The sequence below is a fragment of the Sinocyclocheilus grahami genome, unplaced genomic scaffold, assembly GCF_001515645.1.
Source record: "Sinocyclocheilus grahami isolate Dianchi unplaced genomic scaffold, SAMN03320097.WGS_v1.1 scaffold471.1, whole genome shotgun sequence".
In the NCBI taxonomy this organism is placed as follows: domain Eukaryota; kingdom Metazoa; phylum Chordata; class Actinopteri; order Cypriniformes; family Cyprinidae; genus Sinocyclocheilus; species Sinocyclocheilus grahami.
In genome coordinates this window covers 192,745-192,984 of record NW_015505650.1, presented here as the reverse complement: position 1 = coordinate 192,984, position 240 = coordinate 192,745, and positions in this window count along the sequence as shown.

Sequence of the window (240 nt, the reverse complement as noted above, 5' to 3'; positions counted from 1 at the left end):
ACCTAAGGGATGTGATCCAGACAGGGCGTCAGTGCTTTTGTCCGGATCAGAGTGATACCTCAGTATCTACTAATTTCCTTCAGGGGTCTTACATCTGCCCTTATCTTCACCTTCCTAAATTCCCCTGTAACCACCATCTCTCCACCTGACCGAGGTTAGGTGGGAAATTTCCTGCATTACAGTCTCCTATACTGAACCTATTAGGTTTGGTTGGTTCTGTGGCTTCATAGTGACCATCTT